Source organism: Tasmannia lanceolata, unplaced genomic scaffold, assembly GCF_043159265.1.
Source record: "Tasmannia lanceolata isolate RefF3 unplaced genomic scaffold, GAP_Taslan_0.1 ptg000024l, whole genome shotgun sequence".
Classification (NCBI taxonomy): domain Eukaryota; kingdom Viridiplantae; phylum Streptophyta; class Magnoliopsida; order Canellales; family Winteraceae; genus Tasmannia; species Tasmannia lanceolata.
The window spans coordinates 11,147,214-11,166,901 of NW_027518701.1; the positions used below are offsets into that span (position 1 = coordinate 11,147,214).

The window sequence follows — 19,688 nt, forward strand, 5'->3', positions numbered from 1 at the left end:
AACAAAAGGGTCATAATATACGGAGGATCACTGAAGATAATCATTAGGTAAACGAAGATAGCAAAAGCTACAGATGAGGTGCTTGGTACAAATACAATAACTGAGAAACAAAGTCCTCAAAATCATATTTCAAAGAGTCACATCAAAGAGGATCCCAATAGAGAGAAGTCACAAAGTTTCAAAAGATTACCAACAGCAATCAAAGGTACAAAGTGTAATATCCCGTCCCACCATTAGGGATCTCTATTATTATCATCATAATTATTATTGTTGTTATTACCAAAAAATTTCCTTATGGGTGTCATTATCAAAACTGAACTTAAATCTCATTAGTAAACTTTTAAGGGGTGTTGGTTGTTGTTTATTTTGTCCTTGGATAAAATATTATAATAACAAAAGTAGAGAACAAAGGACAAGATTGATTTCTTGATAAAATTGTAAAAGTAGGATAAGCAATCCCAAGAATAACTTATTCGTGTTTTACTATTCCAGTTATGAACATCCCCAAGAGTCCATCACAATACGGTGGAAATGGGATGATTCCACCAAGCTGGTCATTTTCTTGAGCAGGTGGGCCCCTCTTCTAATCACCATCTAATTTTAATCAGACTAATTCATATGCTACTTTAATGTCTACACATTAATACTAGGTTACTCATTCATTGGCTACAGTTCACTGGTAGGGGTGTTGATATCACAATGAGTTAAAAGTCGTTAACACACAAAATGGGGTTTCCAGTACGAATGAGAGTGGAGGTATTATTAGTATTACTACTAAGCGCCTAAATTAATGGCCTTAAAACGTTTAGAAAGAGTAAGAATATATTTTGGGAAGTTTTCTACCTTGAAATCTATGCAATAAGTGAAGAGGCATAGAAGGGAAGGTATCTTGGAGTGTTGGCCAAGATGTGTATCCGTCCATTGAAATTCTCCTAATTTTTCTCAAAGTAGGTTAGTGTAACTCGTAGGAGATTCTATTATCAAAACAAGCGGCGATGCGGTTAGTGTAACTCGTAGGGAATATGAAAGGATGGTTTGAAATTTATTAATTTTAGGGAGAGGGACATGTATCCCTTCCTCCTTGGACTCTTTGAGATGTGCTCAAAGGGTGATGGAAACGTGTGCTTCTTTTGACTTGCCTAGAAATAGAGTCGAGAGTCAGCTCTTGCAAATCCCTCATATCCTTCCTAGAGTCTAGATGAAGTATTAGAAGAAATTGGATTGCCAGGGCTTGTATACAATCGGATAAAGGAAAGTTTTGCAGAGGCTTTTGGGAAAAAGGGATACCTCGTTTTGACCATCTTGCCTTGCTATCTTTTTCACATCCATTCGTTAATTCATCTTTGATAGGAATTGATATGCGCACCCCCCGCATTGCCATTGATCTTTTTAGTGAGCTAGGTCAATATGAATCAGTGTCTTCAAAGCATTAATTTGTGTAGATCATCGTCACTTTTGCCATGTTCTTCAAATGGTATGTAAATTGTTAAATTATTGGGCTATGAATCTCTATTGGAAGAGGAAGCCGTAGGTGCCCTTTTTGGAGCTGCGGAAACTCAAGTTCTAGTATGTTCTCTCTCTTGATTAGTTTGAAACCATATGGAGCTGGAAGAGAAACCCGTATACCAACAGTAGTATTCAAGTCAAGAAATTATGTAAGAAAGAAAGCAGAAGAGAAAAGAGTGGAATCAGAGGGTGATCTGATTGTCGGCATCCATAGTGGGCGCCGGAGTCATCGGTTCGAGGAAATAAATCCTTATGGTGAATTAGAGGAAGACACCCTTCATCGAGGTACGTAATAACGTACTACTTTGGGTAAACAGTTAATCCATTCTCTTTGATTACATATGTTATTATTTGTGTACTTCCGATTTGTACCTATACGATTTCAGTTATCACTTGGGTCTAGCATGCTATTCTTATTATCCTATATACCATTTGATTTCAGTTTTGTTATGATATTGTTTTGATATGGACACATTGGCTTTGTACCGATATGGATTACTTTGATTTTTGTCTTTGCCACGATATTGTTGAGTTTACCTGTAAAGTGAACTTCTGAAACCCTTATGGAACCCTTTTGCTGAGCTTTGACACTCATCCTTATGAACTCTTCGATGCCATCTGTTTGGACTCATATTGCTTTTGTTACCACCATTGCTTTGGTTATTCCAGTTTGTTACGAACCTTTGATACGACACCTGAACCTTTGGAAAATATCTATTTTGGACTCTGGACTTTGGATCTGTTATCTAGACCTTTGGAACTATCTACTATGGACTTTGGATTCACCTTCTGTTTGTGGACACTTTGGTAGAGGCTTGGGTTATTTCTGGACCCTGCCATATGGGGTAATACAATTGGCAATTTCTGGACCCACCGTGGGGATAGTAGACTGGAACTTTTGGCCTGTCAGTGGGATAAAACGCTGGCTCTATTGACTTGTATCTGAAGTTTGAGGAACTAGTTCCAACACCATGGGCGGTCGGTGTAAGCAATAAAACGCTTTTTGGACTCATGGGCAGTCAGGGTGAAAATAACTTGCGTTTTGGACTAAGCCGATGATCTCGAAGTGGAGTTTGCATTCTGAACTTTGAATTCCGAACACCCTTTGGCATTGACTATTGTTCTGATATTCTGGACACCCTTTTTGGCTTTGGTTTCTGTTTTGATTCTTGGTTTGACTTCTATTTTGATACTAGCTTTGATTACTGTTTGATACTATTTAGTTTTGACTACACCTCCATTCAGTATTCTGTTTTGATATGCTCTTTCGATTATCGTTATACCCACTCTTTCTGTTTGAGACTTACAATATTCAGCTCTGACCTTTCTGTTTGACCCTTATTGAGCCTTGGCATGCTTAGACCTACACTTAGAGTAGTGCTTTATTATGTACTGAGCTTTTCAGTTGACTATGGTTTATAACATTTTCAGAGTTTGATCCTCTTGAGGCGAACGAGGAAATCGAGGCTTAACTTTGGAGATCTTTTAGTTTCAGCTGATCAGTTAGACTGTCACGGGCTTAGCAATTTCGTTAGCTAAAACCGTAGGCACTTGCACTTAGCACTCCAATGCTTACCACAAGTCAGCCTTCTACCCAACTAGGGGAATGCTAGAACAACACTTAAGAGTATAGAAAGAGAGCTTCTATTAGTTGAAGAATGCTTACAACTTTCTGAGATTGTTCACAAATGAGGGGCTCTTCCCCTTTTATAGGCCATAAGGGATCATTCTATATCCGTTTCTACATACTTCTTTCTCTAGATTATTCTAGGAATATTTCAAGTATATTCTTTTACAAAATGTCTAATCCTCTTCTAGAATATTCATACATTCCAACTTCTAGAGCCTTCTACCCTTCTACTAAGTTCTAGAAGGTTCTAGAATAACCTACATAATTCTAGAGGGTCTAGAAGATTCTAGAGCACTCTACATAATTTTAGAGATGCTTAGAACATTCTAGGACATTCCAGAATCTTCTACGTTATTCTAGATATAATTAGAAGTTTTTGGAATTCTTCCTGTGACAATTCTCCCCCACTTAATCTGGCGACGCCCTCGTCGTATGTTCTTCCTTGAATCTTTAGCTCAGGCGGCAATTGGAGTTGGTAAGCGGCTTTGCCTATGCGCTTAATTATCTTATAAGGACCTTCATATCTCCTTGCCAACCCCTTGTGCAGGTTCTGTTGTGACCTTTGGTGTGCTAAAACCTTTACTAAGACATGGCCACCCACTTGGTATTCCACCGCACGCCTTTTCTTGTCAGCCCACTTCTTCATTTTCTTAGATGCCTTCTCTAAGTAGGACTGTGCGATGTCTGCTTATTCATGCCACCCCTTGGCCATTTTATAAGCAGTTGGGCTACTTCCCGCGTAACCCGTAGCAACTGCTTGTGGCGTTAGAGGTTGTTGTCCTGTGGCAAGCTCGAACGGACTATGGCTTGTTGATTCCCTTTGTTGCAAGTTATAGGAGAATTGGGCAACATCCAGCAACTTGGCCCAATCTCGTTGGTTTTCTCTCACATAGTGCCTTAAATACATCTCCAACAATGCATTCACCCGCTCGGTTTGCCCATCTGTTTGGGGGTGGTAGCTAGTAGAGAATTTAAGATCCGTTCCCATGAGTTTGAAGAGTTCTGTCCAGAATCGGCCTATGAAGCGTGAGTCTCGGTCGCTGATGATGGATTTAGGAACTCCCCAATACTTCACCACGTTCTTTAGGAATAACCTAGCCGCTTTTTCTGCTGTGCATTCTGTTGGAGCTGGTATGAACACACCATACTTGGAGAATCTGTCAACTACTACCATGATGCTACTACAACCCTCTGACTTTGGCAGTTTAGTGATGAAGTCCATAGAGATGCTTGCCCATGGATGCTCTAGTAGTGGTTCAAGTAAGCCTGCTGGAGAGTGGTGCTCCACTTTGTCTTGTTGGCACACATGACAAGTCTTCACATAGGCCTCCACATCATCACGCATTCGAGGCCAATAGCATATGTCATCTACAAGGGCTAGAGTCCGGTGCAATCCGGGATGTCCAGCCCACTTGGTATCATGACATTCTTTGAGAATGTCTCGCCTGAGATTCCCCCATTTAGGAACATAGAGCCTGTCCCCCTTCGTGTAGAGCAAATCACCCTTTAGCCAAAACCGTCGCGTCTTCCCTTCTTTCGCATAATCGATGATAGTCTTGGCCGTCGGGTCATGCTGCAACCCTTCCTTACCCGATCTAGTAGTTGGCAATTGGGATGACTCAATGCAGTAAGCTCGGCCTTACGACTCAGAGCATCTGCTACTAAGTTCACTTTCCCTGGCTTGTATTCCAGGGTGTAGTCAAATTCTGCTAAGAAGTCCTGCCACCGTGCTTGCTTGGGACTTAGCTTTTTCTGGGACTGAAAGTAACTTGTGGCAACATTGTCCGTCTTCACCGCGAACTTGGAGCCCAATAAGTAATGTCGCCATGCTCTCAAGCAATGTACAACAGCGGTCATCTCTTTCTCTTGCACTGTGTACCGTCGTTTTGCGTCGTTGAGGTTTCGGCTCTCATACGCAATGGGATGGCCATCTTGCATTAGAACTCCTCCTATTGCAAAGTCTGACGCATCTGCGTGTACTTCATAAGGCTTGGTGTGGTCAGGAAGAGCCAGGACAGGTTCCTCCATGACAGCCTTTTTCATTGTTTCAACGGCTCGTTGGCATGCGGCCGTCCACTCCCAAGGGCGGTTTTTCTTCAAGAGATCTGTCAATGGAGCTGCCTTTGCCGAGTAGCTCTTGATGAAGCGCTTATAGTAGTTAACCAAGCCAAGGAGTGAGCATAACTCTGCGACCTTAGTGGGAGGCATCCACTCTTGTATGGCGTGCACTTTGCCTTCATCCATTCTTAGCTTACCACCGCCAATCTTGTGCCCCAAGAAAGTCACCTCCTCTTGGGCAAATGAGCATTTCTCCTTTTTCACATAGAGTTGGTTTTCTCGTAATACTTGGAAGACTTGTTTCAAATGCTCAACATGCTCATCTAATGTGGTGCTATACACCACTATGTCATCTAAGTAGACAACAACGAATCGATCTAGGAAAGGATGGAAGACATTGTTCATGAGAGTGCAGAATGTGGCTGGTGCATTCGTGAGGCCAAAAGGCATAACCAGGAACTCGTAAGAGCCATACCTTGTTACGCATGTGGTCTTAGGCTCATCTCCTTCGGCTATCCTCACTTGGTAGTACCCCGATCTCAAGTCTAGCTTAGTGAAATACCGTGCTCCGCCATGCTAATTGAACAAATCGGCAATGAGAGGGATGGGGTACTTGTTCTTCACCGTCACCTTGTTGAGCGCTCGGTAGTCTATGCATAACCGCAGCGACCCATCATGCTTCTTTTGGAACAACACCGATGCCCCATAAGGAGCCTTGGAGGGTTGGATGTATCGTGCATCAAGTAACTCCCTCAATTGTTTCCGAAGCTCCTCTAGCTCCGGGGTGCCATGCGGTAAGGTACCATGGCAGTGGGTTTGGCACCCGGTTCCAACTCTATCTTGTGATCTACCTCCCGCCTAGGTGGTAGTCTCTTAGGAAGCTCCTTGGGCATCATGTCCTTGTTTTTCTCAAGGGCAGCTTGTATCTCCCTTGGTATACCTTCCATGCAAGGTAGTGCCTGGGTTGTCACCTCTCGCAAAGTAGCAAGGTAACTGGCTTCTTTCTTCCTTACACCTTTGGAGAATTGTATTGCTGATAGAATCTTAGGGCCTTTGCTAGACCCCTTGGTTGCAGGAATCATGCATGTTGTTCCCTCCTCCATGATGCACATAGAATTAGCGAAGGGGATAGAGAATGCCTTGACACTCTCCATGAACTCCATGCCCAGCACCATAGAGTGATCATCCATAGGAACCACAGAGAAGTTAACATCACCTTGCCACTCTCCGATGCGCAGCTTCACTCCGCGTGCTACACCAGACATAGGCTTGGCCTCCGAGTTAACTGCCTTGATCCAACCATTTTCCTTTGAGACCTTGAGACCTAATCTCTCTGCTTCACCCTTAGCAACAAAGTTATGGCTTGCCCTAGTGTCCACCAAAGCATGGCTGGACTTTTCTCCCACGTGAGCTTCTACATACATAAGTCCCTTAGAAATAGTCTTTAGGACTTCCACCTTGCCCTTGATTGCAGTGAGGATTTGGAGAGAACCCATGCGCGTCTCCTCCTAGGTTGGCTTCTCCTCCTCCACCTGGATGATCGCAGTGAGTCTCCCCCTCTTTGGACAATCCATTGCCCGATGTGGCCCACTACACAAGAAGCATGCCAATGGGGCCTTATGCTTGTCACCACCACCCTTGCTGTCCTGGTGGTACTTTCCCTTGCTCTTTGGTGGCCTTGACTGACCTTCTTTATGGTCGTAGTTGCCCTTGTCTCCTCCCCTACCTTTGCCCTTGTGGGTCGGTCCCTTAGGTTTAGAGGAATCCCCCCTCCTAGAAAATTCAATTAAGGATTCTGCCATCGCCATAGCCGATGCAAGGTCTTACACACCACGACGTTGTAACTCTTGCTTGGCCCATGGTTGGAGTCCATCCATGAAGGTAAAGAGGGAATCCTTTTCAGACATATTCGGGATCTCAAGCAAGAGCTCCGAAAACTCCTTCACATAGTCCCGGATAGTCCCCTTATGGGGTAGACGTCTAAGTTTACCACGGGCCTCATACTCAACATTCTCGGGGTGAAATTGCTTCTTAATTTCCTTCTTGAAATCATCCCAACATTCGATAGAGCACGTACCTCTCTCGATATCGGCATGTCGTCGTTGCCACCACAAAGCCGCTGTATCGTGGAGGTAAAGCGGAGCTGTCTTTACCTTGGTCATCAATGGTCATGGCTTCGAAATATTGCTCCAGGCTCCAAAGAAAGTTATCAATCTCCCTTGCATTCCTTGACCCATGGTAGCCCTTAGGCTTGGGTACATCAATCTTGGGGGTTGAGTGGGTAGTGACCACACCACTAGTCACTGCTCTTTTGCATAGCGCCCAATCCGCCTTCACATCCTCTATTTCCCCACGCATGGTCTCAAGCTCACTGAGAACTCGGTCTTGGAAGCCTTGGATCTCTTCCCTCAGCATGTCAGAGATGGAGTTCAAGGTACCGAAGCTCTTTGTTCCCCTCCTCGAGCTCCTCAAAGCGTCGGTCCAAATCCTCGAGCTGATCTTTCCCATCAGCCACGGTAAGCTCTACCTTAGCCAATCGTGCCTCCACCGATGCCATAGGGTCCTTCGACACCTCCTTCGACCGACCACCACCCTTCTTGGACTTGGTCAGGGCAGCAACATTAGGTTGCCCCTCAACCGGCACTTCAACAATCTTGTGGCTCGCCATGGCTTCCATCTTGCTTTCCATCATGTCCCCACGTGAACTTGGCTTTGATACCACTTGTCACGGGCTTAGTAATTTCGTTAGCTAAAACCGTGCGGCACTTGCACTTAGCACTCCAATGCTTAGCACAAGTCAGCCTTCTACCCAACTAGGGGAATGCTAGAAGAACACTTAAGAGTATAGAAAGAGAGCTTCTATTAGTTGAAGAATGCTTACAACTTTCTGAGATTGTTCACAAATGAGGGGTTCTTCCCCTTTTATAGGCCATAAGGGATCATTCTAGATCCCTTTCTACATACTTCTTTCTCTAGATTATTCTAGGAATATTTCAAGTATATTCTTTTACAAAATGTCTAACCCTCTTCTAGAATATTCATACATTCCCACTTCTAGAGCCTTCTACTAAGTTCTAGAAGGTTCTAGAATAACCTACATAATTCTAGAGGGTCTAGAAGATTCTAGAGCACTCTACATAATTCTAGAGATGCTTAGAACATTGTTGAACATTCCAGAATCTTCTACGTTATTCTAGATATAATTAGAAGTTTCTGGAATTCTTCCTGTGATATAGACAGTGAGTGTTATGTGAAACTTGTAAGAGATATTGCTAAATTTATTTAAGTTTAGCTTATTTTTATGCTTGGATCTGATATTTTCTGCTATTCTTGTATACTTGTAGAGCTTGCTTTGCAAGTATACGGCACTGTCATGTCCTATGCCCAGGGTGGGGTTTGGGGCGTGATACAAAGCCACCCAAAGGTCATATTCAAAAGTCATACCTGAGAAACAAACTTACAAAGTCATATTCCAAAGTCTTAAGAGATCACTGAAAGCGATCAAAAGGTATGAAATCACCCAAAGGTCATCAGCTTAGCTCAAAAAGAAAGTTATGTTATTCGACTGCCCGCGGTTCGAAACTAGTTTCTGAGTTCATATACCTGTCGACTGGGTCAGCGTCTAGCACCCACTGACGGGACCCAAAAGCCAACGTAAAACCCCCATTGGTGCGGCTCTTATAGTTCACATATATACCTAAGCCTCACAAAAGGTGTCCACATATACACAAAGTCGAAAGGTATGTACAAAGTTTCAAATATTGTGGTTCACATTGGTTCCATAAGATTTTCAGAATAGTTGGGTATACAATGATCAAAAGTTTCTTGTATCAAAAGGGTCGCATATTCAATGCGAAAACCGTAGGCTATCGATGAGTACAAACTTCAATAGATTGTATTCAATAAAGGATAAGCATGCAAAACCCAAATTAAAGGCTAAGGTTATCACATGGTTCACATATTCAAAGAGACTAGAGAGTTACAAATCAAAAAGGCATATCATTCAATGGAGAATCATATTACTAAAGTAGTACGAAATTACGTACCTACAATGACATATATTTTCCTTTTCAAATTCACCTTAATCATCTACAATCAATAGTATGAACATTTTTCATGAGTTTCATCATCAGTTTCAGTCCTATTAGGCATGTATGTCCTTTCACTAACACAAGACACCCTTTAGTGTCCAATAGGAAAAGGCACGGTAACCCATCTTATGGTTCTTTTTAGTATTCTAGAATTATCATCATTATAGGGTCTTCAAAACTTTTTGAAACTATTTTTAACAGAAAGAACAAGTTTCCGGCATGTCCGTAGAATACATGAGGGTCGAAAACGGATGAGAAACGAAGAAGTTATGGTTTTTCGAAGTTTTCACTACATTTCAGCGTTCGGACGTCCCTTCGGAAGTCCTAAGATATGCTTCTGAAGTCCTAAGGTAGCGGACTGGATTTAAAAAATTCTACTGGTCCCCCTTCGGAAGTCTTAATATCGTGGACTGGGTTTTTCCCAGCAGAATTCCAGATTCGTCCCGAAAACTTCAAAAGGCCATATCTTTCTCATTTAACTCCGATTCGTGCGTGGTTGGATCCGTTGGACTCGTATCGACGAGAAGAATCCATTAAACCCAATTTCACGCTCTGAATCGATACACATAATTATCAAAAAATTATCTAAACTTGTACTTTAACCCTCGGAGGCAAAACTTCCAAAAGTCAAAACAATCCGATCCTAGATTCATTACGGATTCTGGAACAAAGCAAACCCTAAGGAATCGAAGATCAATCCTTGATCATATCTTAAACAAAAATCAAAACCTCCACTTTTATCTTTTCGAGATCACCTAATCTTTGTTTTAGGGTTTCTAAAAACATAACCCAAAGAAGAACATAATTCTTACCTCATTCTTCACTTTCTTGTTCAAAAACTTGTTCTTCTCTTTCTTTCTCACGAAAATCCTCTCTTAGTGCTGTAGAAAACCGTTTAGGGTTTCTTAATGGCTGTAAAATTCTTCTAAGATGTGTATTTATAGGCTTTCTTAAAGAAGCCCTAATTTTTGTCTAATTCTCACGGACAAAAATGCCGTTCATTTTTAGAGGGGAACAAATTTTTGAAAGGGGACAATTCGGGTATATATAATAAAAGAAAGAAGAAAAACTCTCAAGCCTCTTAAAGTCAAATACACAACTCTCAATGCTTACAATTACTCCCAATGATTACAACTAAATGCTCTATGGAGTGCTTCTTGACAAGAAGTAAATGCACAAATTTAATGTTCAAGAGGTTGAAGAAGAGTCCTTTTGATTTGAAGATTAAAAGCTCTAGGGTTTCATAAAAAATATTTCAAAAGGGTGTTTTGAAGGTCTATGATAGAATATTAATAGCCCTAGCAATAATATTACCGTTTGGGGGCAAAGCCGTAATAAACGGGCCAAAAAAAATAACTCGTGCAAGCCCCAACAACTATTTTGCCAGACGGGGGCGGTCGACCGGGGTGTCACTGTCGCTCGCCCTTATCGGGCGATCTTTTTTATTTTGAAATCTTGAACCTTCGCGGTCGACTGGGGTTGTCACGGTTGCCCTCGAGGGCCTTTTGGACATTTTAATATTTTATTCAAAACCTATCCGCAGTCGGCCGATTCTAGGGCGGTCGATAGTCAAGACCTTTCTAGATGATTTCTGGATTTTCAGAAGCCTATTTGCGGTTGATCGGGGTAGCCTCGGTCGACCGGCCCGCTTTTGTTGGGTAGATGCTAGGCTTCCAGCATCCATCCCGCGGTCGCCCGAGAGACCCCTGTCGACTGGCCCTGTTTTGAAAACTTGGTTTTGACTTTGAATCTTTAGGGCTTTGGGCCATGGTCTTTGGGCTTTTGACTAATGTTTTCAAATACCTTTTTGAGTTTGTTGAAATGGTTTTGAAAAGATTTTAAAAACATGAATTCATGCAATTACTTAATGTCAAGAAGACTCTAATGCATTCTAAGAAATAAGGAACTTTGAGTCTTCTTGATCTCTAATCTTCTTGTGCGATCGCATGAGTTGTTCCTTGACTTGGGATAGTCTTCTATCTTTGCTTTTGTGCTTGTGATTTCCTTGATTCTTCAACGAACTTTAAGAGTTGTAGGAGAACCACCAAGGCTTGACTTTCTCCAAGTTGTGCCCTTGTTCTTCTTATTTCAAGTGTTGACTTTGATATATTCTGTCTAAATCACAACACTAGAGAAGCCAAGCAAACTACCATCAATTTGAGTTTGTTGATCATCAAAACATTGGTGAGTTGTACCCTTGGGCTTACATCCATCAAGACGTAACCTTGAAGATGACCGTGAAATCATCATACCGCTGATCACATCTAATATGTGCAAGTCCTTTTCCCATTCGACATCTACTGAGTTAAGTCCTAATGGGGGTGGACAACTACTACCCTCCGGGCCCACTCGTGGTATACCTTCCAGTCAATCAGTTAGGGCCCACAAATGCATTTGCAAAATTATTTCAAATACATATTTTAATAAAACATTTGATAAACCATTTATCAAATCTGCTTGGCCAAGCTATTTTATAGGCCTATTGCTCTGATCGAAACTGTAGTTGATAACCCCGTAGTTGGGGTGGAGAATTCCATGTCGGGTATCACTATTAGCCTCGCCCTCGTGGGTTTGTCCAAGACTCTAGTACTACCCTCTGATGACCAATAGGTGAACCATGGTTAGATAGACCAAGAATCTATACTTGGCCCATAGACCAATATGACCCCTCTGGTCTAAGGACATGTAAAGGGTGATATCCTGTAGAATAGCCTTACAAACTCCTGTCCACATGCTATTCTAGTGTGATCGTGTTCAGTGCGCAATCCCTATTGTCGCACTCACTCTTCTTGCTTAGGGTTCACTACCCAAGTGACTGAAATAAGCCACTCTACGATACGTGCATGTTGGCAAGACTGGTGCTGGCTGGTGCTGTTTGTGTACAGGAGGAGATGTCCAATCTCGACCCCAGCCCGTACAGGAGGAGATGCCCAATGTCGACCCCAACTAGGAACCGTTAAGGTCTGCAAAGAACTCGTATATAATATCTCCTTGCTCCTTAGGATCTGTGAATCCTTGAGCATGGTATTCCTACTTTGCTACCTAAGGACGAATCTGTGACGAATAACAAGCACATCACACATATTCAATCATATATTACTTATTACATGTCAAGAAATTATTCCTTTATTAGTATCAATGTGAAATGATATACGAAATGTACTAGCTTTTATGGCACTATTCTAACACGACCAACACTACATGGCCCCAAAATTTTCCTTTCACAAGGAACTCACGAATTTAATTAAACTTGGGTCATTCTATTCTATATAATAACGCCTTCTTCATACCTATGCTCGGCAGTAACTAAAAGATAACGTAGGAACTTCTTAGGCCAACAGTGGACGTTCAACTCCAATGAATTCACTAGCACCCATAATAGAAATCTGACTATGGACGTTTCCTTTATGGGTGACAATGAGTCACCAACCCATAGCCAATCATATCCTTGTGATCTTAATCTCAACCCTTAATCCCCCTTTCTAATCAGGCCTCCCAATTCACAAATACCTTATCTTGCAAACTGAAGAAGATCTCATATGATCTCCCAATTCTCATGGCCTATTAGAAATGAGATTCACTCGTTCTTATATGGTAGCTTGGCGTGTAATCTTTCCCCCAAAAATTTCTAAAATCTCTTATGTTAAACGAGTTGATTGGCTTCCTAAAAAAAAGCTTCGTGTCTAATCTTATATTTGCTTAGCCAATAAAAGGAAGAGCAAATACTGAGGTAACTTATTTCAAAATCCATTTCTTATTCTTCTCCTGAAATCTTTTTCAATCTTCCCAATTAGTTGGCAGGATTTCCCAAACGATATCTCACCTTAATTACTTATCCTATCATCCAATGGAAAATCCATTAATAACAAAAATTTTTAGGGAGGAAATGAATACATGAAGATCTTCTAAGATTCCTCCCTCTGACGAACAATTCTTTTTTAAGACATGCTAATTGGAGGAATTTCCCCTAGGCTTAAATCCACCTAATCAATAGTCTTGTTCCATTGGTTGGATTTCAAGGGAATATTATCCAATTTAGGCTAATAACCTTTGGATCCATTTTAATAACAACACCCTTTCCAAGTTTTCTAAATAAAACCCAAACTCAGTCTGTATAATGGCGCCTCAATGCCTCATACAAGCCCCTAAAAAAATATATTATAGATTGTTTTCGATAAGGACAACCATTTTGGAAAATAATTTTTTTTTAACGGCAAGGCTCGGTAGTACAATCTATCTATCTATCTATTAATTCTTTCTATTCTAAAAGCCTAAACCACCGAAATTTCGTCAACCATCTTTTAAGAAAATTCCATACCCTTGTTTTCTTAAATTTTCCCACTCTATCCAATTTTGGCAGGGTATATTCGCCATTTCGCATCTTAAAGATATCGGTAAATATCCTGCCACCTATAATCTTCACCATGCCACGCGTTTTCATCTGCGCTTGTCGTCTCGGTTGGTTTGTCCGCTAATAGAATACGTGTTACATGCGGCTTTTAGCAAAACCTTCCCCCTCTTCTCTCTGCCTGGATTTCTTCTTCTCGAGCTCGGTTTCATCTCCATCGCCAACACCATCGTACCAAGAATCTTGGTAATTTCTTGATTAAAGCTCTCACCACTGGCTGTTTTTCTACTTTTTATATTTTAAGGTTTTTTCATTTTCATTTTCCTTTTAGTTTTTTTTTTAGGGTTTTTGAATGTTTATGGTTGATGCAGATGTTGAAGAATTTTACCAGCAGTGCGATCCAAGTTAGGATTTCTCCTTATTTAATTTAATTTATTTTCTTTGTCATTGTGTTCTCTTATTTTTCCTGCATGTCTGGTTTCCTGTAGGTTTTTTGATACATAGATTGAATGTTTTGTATTCTTTTTTTTCCAAAATTTTCTTCATGTCATTGTGTTCTCTTTTGTTTTCTCCAATTCTGTTTTCCTATAGGGTTTTTGATATACAGATTGAATGTTTTTATTTTGTTCTTTTTTTATCATTTGTGTATTTTATTTTTTATATTATTGGAGGTTTGATTTTGCTGGTTTTTCATATTAGAACTTCTTTGTGGCAACATTTTGTTTTTTTCATGGATCTGAGAGACGAGACCCGCTTATTTCACTTATTGCATCTTCAGTTGAATCTACTAACTGAAAATATGCATTTCTTGTGGGTGGAATTTTAGTATGGTAATACACAAACACACTCTACGTTTTTAACTTCTCAGTCTCTATCTCTTTCAGTTAGGCATGACTTTCCTTGGAGAGAATCTCACGAACTTGCCTGAAGGTAATCTCCTATTTCTATAGTGGATTAGAGAAACATTCGATCGGTAAGTACTATTTTTGGATTTCCTTAGTCATTTTGTATTTATGAATATCATAAAATCCGTTTTACTTGTTTGATTTTTATTTTATGCCTTCTCATTTTTTTTTATAAACTTCTTTTGTAGTCTACATTCAGATGATTCTGCTTTTGGTTCATTGTCCATGCATATGGGGATTTCAAATGTGGTCTTCTTTGCTGGTACTCCGTCATGGAGTCACAAGTTACTAGGAGGAAGCCCTTCGACACGAATCACACACGTACTGGGGCATCTATTCAGAATAGAACTGCTTCTTTCTCTAGCAGTGAGTCTGTAGACCTGCATGATCTTCCTGGCAAGCAATGCACCACAAGGGAAAGGGAGCGTTACACAGATTGATGATTTTAGGTACTTAAGCTTGTTGATCCATTGGTTTTTTACTGTTTATGAATTCTATTCATGGCAAAGCTCTGCTTGTAATTTCCTTGCTTCTCATCTCTCTCGTTGCAAAATATTTCGACTAATTCAAAATTCTTGAAGAAAAACTATGTTGGTTTTGTGTTTATATGATTCCTTTTTTGGAAAGTGGGTTTTTAAATTTTTGTGGTCTTGTGTATTTTTCATGGTTAGTGGGATCGCAAGAGTAGCTTGGGCTAAATTTGGTTTTTATCTTCAATTATCTCTGACTGGGTGCCTATGGTTTCTTTGAGGTGTTGGTTATTTGGTAACTGAGTTAACTGGTACTCATGTGGAGTTTTGTTAGTTTCATAACACCAGACACAACTTCATTGGGATTTGAGTCTGGCTTTCAAAATAATGTACCCAAAAGAAAATACAGCTACACATTAATACCAAATGCAACACTAGAACGAAAGAAGAGTTTTTTCACTTCAAAACATATCCAAACTAAATTATTCAATTATTAAGATATAAGAGAGGAGAAGAAATACTAGAATACAGTTTCCTCAAGCAATCTTCATTGAGTCAGTGTATAAATTGAGAATCCAACAGTAAGGTAAAATTTGCATCTGATTGTGCCTTGGGCTTTCCCAAGTGGACACTGAGACTTGTCAGATCACGAGCCTTTTTCGTTATCCAAAGGGGCTTATGTGAATGTCAACCAGTAAACATGCTGCTTGAGACAACAGTGGGCTTCCACAAATGACAGAGAGTTTGAGACATGCAAATGGAGAATCCACTTATTTTAGACAACACATTGACAACCAAGTCCACTTCTCTTCCCTTCAACAGGATAGCTGGATTTTTATGAACATAATTCATAGATGAAATTGGGAGACAAATTGTTCATGTTAAACACTCAAGTGGTAAAGGGTTTCTGCACATTAAATGGACCAATACTTTCCTTCAACAATATTTCCAAAAAGAGTTTTTTACATCATTAAATAGATCAATTCGTTCCTTCCGGACTGTAGCCTTCCCTAATCATAATTTATGGCCTTCCTGTGAGATCTTCTTTTGTTAAGCCTGAATGGTTTATTCCTGAATGGCTCTTTATGGTTTTCTTATGTATGTTATGTTTACTTGTGTAAAGACCCTTTATGTGATTTAACTGGTTGGCACTTTTACTAATTGTTCAGAAACCAATCAATGTAATCATGTTGTATTTTTGTATCTTTGTGTCAAACTTCACCTTATTTTAAAATGATATATGATGCATTGCATATGATCTTTTCTATTCCTTATCTACAACACTAAATCAAGTGATTTTTTAGGACTACTGGCTCAAATTTGTTTAGGTTCTATTTCGATAGATTTTGGGAAGCCTTTACAAGTTCTTTTTGCTAGATAAACTCTCATATGCTGCACATTAGAGGTATGCAAGGCTGCAAATAGTCATCCCAATATATGGAGGACTCTACATTGATCAACAGGCCTTAAAACTGGCTGATTTTTTTTTTATTTTTTATTTTTTATGATTTTCGGATCTATGTTACAATCATTGTAACTAAGTTTTGCAATGTTTTTTTATGAATCTGACAGGGAAGTTGATGAGTCTGTGCATAATCTTGCACTTCCCAATCAATTGTTTGACAATGCAGTGGATGCTAGGCAGGTTGTCACTTTTGCTTTTACTTGGTGGCCACTGATGATGGGTTTGTCAGACCAAAAATAAGGATAGGGGCAATAGCTAGATGTATGCTCCTTCTTTTCCTGCTTTCTTTTATGACATTCCATGGATCCTACGTCCTAGGTTGAAGAGGAGTTGCCAATTTGCATGCAGCAACACATATCGTGTGTGATCTATGCAACATAATAGAGGACTGTTGTTATTTGCTTCTGTAAATATGTGAAATTCATGTATAAAATAGGTGTAAGTAGATCTGGATATGCACTTCATTTTCAGCAGAATGTGCCTTCTCATTTAGTTTATGTTTTATATTTTGATTATTGAATCCAAAAAGAGTAAATTTCTAAATAATTTATACATTTCTTTTTTGTCTTTGTTCTTCAATTTCTCATGTCGAAAAGGCAGAAAATGCTTCAAGAATGTTCTCATTTTTTAATCCTATTAGATAACTACTACCATTTGGATTTTGTTTCATTGTATCTTCTTCAACATTTAAATTGAATCAGTTGTGCCTTTATTTTATGGACTTTAATACCTTATGTTCTCATTTATCGCAGTTTTTAGGTGTTTTTTTTTTTGCAGGAAAAATATTAATCTGCAAGTTGTGTGTACTGTTGGTAACTATGAATTCATATGTGATTAGGCCTTCATTATATTTCATTATCATTTAATGTGGTATGTAGGGATAGAAGACAAACACATTTGCATTAGAAATTATAGCTTCACTTTGCCATCATTGAAAAGGAAGTAGGTAGCTTTTCTCTTGGTTTCAACATTTTCTGTAGGTTGAAGGACTGTCTCTGGCATGACAGCTACAATTAAAGAGAAAGCCACACAACATTACACACATGAGCTTTCACACCTTCTTTTGTTTGCTCTACTGTTCTTAAGTCCATGACTCTATCTTCTTTTGTCTCATTTACTCGTGTTTTGAGGTGATTTTGATTACTATGAAAAAATTTAATGCCCTGTCTGTAATTCAACGCCTAAACGTAAATTTGAGTCCATCACATGAAACAAACATCTTCAAAGATTATCTAATGGTCTTTATGGAAATAAGCCAACTCTCTCAATTTTTTTAGGTTATTTTTCGATGAACTTTGGGAAGCATTTACAGGTTAGAGTTCCCTTTTTTTTTACTAAAGTTACTGATTTTGGGCTATAAAGTCTCTAGATCTATGGGCAGGGAATATGAACAAAAGGTGAACTTGGACATGAAAAGTATATATTTTGGTGAAAACCCGAAACATGTCTAGATCTATTTCATAGTTTTACTTTAATGGAATTGCATTCCTTATATATTTCTTTGTAGATTGTGTGCAAATAAAGGGTTTTGCAGAATCATTATCAGAGTGTTTTTTCTAAGAGACTTGTGAGACACGATGTTTGGGTTAATTGCATGATATCAGCATGATTGGAGTGGTTAAAATTGTGGGCTCTGCCATGAAGATGAAATAGCACATAAACTACACATCATATGATCCAAACCATTCCAATCAGAGACATGAAGTGCAAGTGTGCTGTAAAATCTCTTATTGTATGAGCTTCCCTCAACTATTATGGGCCGTTGTCCGAGCCTCTGAGGTAAGTAGGTAACTCAAGCATCATATGCTTGAGAAAGAGAGCCCGCGAAGAGCATTGGGTGCCAGGCAGGTTCTATTAGGAATTTTTTCATGTAAGCCGAAGAAAGAAATTGAATAAGATGGTGTTTTTTTTCTTCTACCACACAGCTTTATTTCATCAGTCTTGGTTTGTTGGAATTTGATTTCGATGATGTTTTAATGACAGCATGCCTTTTCATTCATCTTTTCTTCATTCATCTTTTCTAGGTTTTCTTTTGAGGTAGTTTGCATGTTTTCTTAAAAAACAAATGATGAATACCTAATTGTGTTGTAAATGCCTTAATGCACGTGCACTTTTACTAGTATATACTAAGCATGTTTCTTTCCATGGTCAGTCCAACTCTTTCCAATGAAAATATTTTACTGGAAAAACTTTTCTTTATGCCTCATGTTATGTTTTGTTCTGAAAACACCTTTTCTTTATGCCTCATGGCTCATGTTACGTTTTGTTTTGATAAAGTGGGGCCTCACACTTTATTACCAAAGCATAGCATGGGTGGGGCCACCATTTTAAACTTTGATCTGATGGGCCCACTATTTTCCACCTCAGATGATGAGGTGAGGCACAATATTTTATAGTCACGCCCGGCATGGATGGGGCCCACCATTTTACACCTCATGTTTGGATGTGGAGGGCCGACCATCTCCCCCTAAACTCATGCATAGGGTGGGGGCCGCCATCTCTATCCAAACCATATGGTAAAGCCCACCATTTTACCCCTTATGTTATTAATGTTGTGGGGTCAATCATCTCTATAAAAACCTATGCATTAGGGTGGGCCCATCATTTTACACCTCATGTTTTGATGGCTTGGGGACATCAATTTACATCCACGCATAGCATGGGCCCAGAATACTAAATAGATATGTATATGCCCTTAAAAACTAATTATAGAAGTGTAGAGTTAAGGTTGTAGTGCCATTATTGAATCCAGGTTGTGGGAATATCAATTACCTACTAAAATTAGCCTTTCACCTTCCTAATAGAAGAGAAAAAAGGGAAAACAACCAGAAACCTCCCCAATCCAAATATATCTAGAAGAAACCCTCCAAAATTTTCATAATTACCAATGTTACCATTTTGTCCCTTAAATTGCTGTTAATTTTATCCTTTACCTATTTTTCCTTTCATTTTATTACCCTTAGAAACCCCTAAAATCTCTCCCCTAAAGGCAACGTTAAATCTTTGGAAACTTTATATGGTGCAAGCTCGTTTAGTCCATTATTTTTCAAAAGTACCTATACGGGCCACACCTTAAGATGATCCAAACCGTTCATTTGATGGGGTACAACATAAGAGTAATAAATACAGGCCACACCATAGGATGATCCTAACCGTCCATTTGATGGGCCACAATGTAAATAGATTGTGGCCCAAAAACCATTTCCATAGAATGA

General features: G+C 39.7%; 1 long non-coding RNA gene across 1 annotated transcript; it reads left to right on the forward strand.

Moving 5' to 3' along the window:
- The first annotated feature begins 903 nt into the window (after positions 1-903).
- LOC143857232 (uncharacterized) lies at positions 904-18,390 on the forward strand. The gene is made up of 6 exons (XR_013238534.1): positions 904-1,791; positions 13,646-13,879; positions 14,005-14,037; positions 14,518-14,606; positions 14,727-14,987; positions 16,581-18,390. It is a non-coding gene; the product is annotated as an uncharacterized LOC143857232 (long non-coding RNA).
- The last annotated feature ends 1,298 nt before the right edge of the window (positions 18,391-19,688 follow it).